At 32.8% G+C, this 1,109-nt stretch overlaps 1 pseudogene; it reads right to left on the bottom strand.

Moving 5' to 3' along the window:
- Positions 1-698: 698 nt before the first annotated feature.
- LOC120617009 (uncharacterized) lies at positions 699-817 on the bottom strand (annotated as a pseudogene).
- Positions 818-1,109: the final 292 nt, after the last annotated feature.

The raw sequence follows: 1,109 nt of genomic DNA, 5'->3' as shown, positions 1-1,109 counted from the left end.
GGGATATCAACTGATATAGGTGTAAGAAAACATTTTGGCTGTGGTGTGGAGAATGCATTGGTAAATCAGGACAGAGAGGATGCAGGGAGACTAGCATCTTATCTATATCAAGATCCTCATTGTTCCTTAAAAGCTCAGGCAAAGATTTCCTGTTCTATAGCATTGATGAACCTTGAAAATGTTATGTTAAGTGAAAGAAGCCAGTCACAAAAGGCCACATATTGTATGATTCCATTTATATGAAATGTCCAGAATAGGCAAATCTATAGAGACAGAAAGGAGATTAGTGATTGCTAGGTACTGGGGTGAGAAGAGAATGGGATGACTACTAATCAGTGCTCAATTTCTTTATGAGGAAATGAAAATGTTTTAGAATTAGACAGTAGTTATGGTTGTACAACTTTGCTAATATACTGAAAATCAATGAATTGAACACTTTGTAAAGATGACTTTTATGGCATGGGAATTATATTTTAATAAAGCTGTTACCAAAAAAAAAAAAAACCCTCTTATTATGTCATGGAAAAAGACAAGCTCTAAATTCCTAAGTAAAAATAAGTTTAAGAGCTGACTTTTAAAATTCTTAATTTTATTTTATTTTAATTTTTTTTAGGTGAGGCAACCCTTGGTTGACCTCACAGATTGCAAGGACCTTGTCAGTTTACAATCCCTTATTTTTATTTATTTATTTTTTTTTACGTGTACAGCACCTGATCTTCCTAGGTGGTCTCCCATGCAAGTACAAACCAGGCCCAAAGCTGCTTAGCTTCCGAGATCAGATGGGATCGAGCTTATTCAGGATGGTATGGCCATAGACTGAGTAAAATTCTTAATTTTAAAGTCATGTTCTTTAAAAGGTTTCTTACATTCTAAAATTCAATTAGCTGAAATTTAAAAATTATATTGAAATAGAGGCATTTAAACAAGAGCAGCTAATCAATGATTTAAAGAGAGCCTCATAATTTCTAAATCATAGTTTTTATAAGAAAAATTGTAAAAGCATTAGCTACTGAGAATCAGATCAATTGGAATTTTACTATTTTGTCAATTCGGTCTGTGAATTTTAACTTTCCGCATAATTTTCATTTTCTACCCAGACAGCCACTTAG

The sequence above is a fragment of the Pteropus medius genome, unplaced genomic scaffold (genome assembly GCF_902729225.1).
Source record: "Pteropus medius unplaced genomic scaffold, Ma_sr-lr_union100, whole genome shotgun sequence".
NCBI classification, from domain to species: Eukaryota; Metazoa; Chordata; class Mammalia; order Chiroptera; family Pteropodidae; genus Pteropus; species Pteropus medius.
This window is presented reverse-complemented; position numbering and strand designations above follow the sequence as displayed.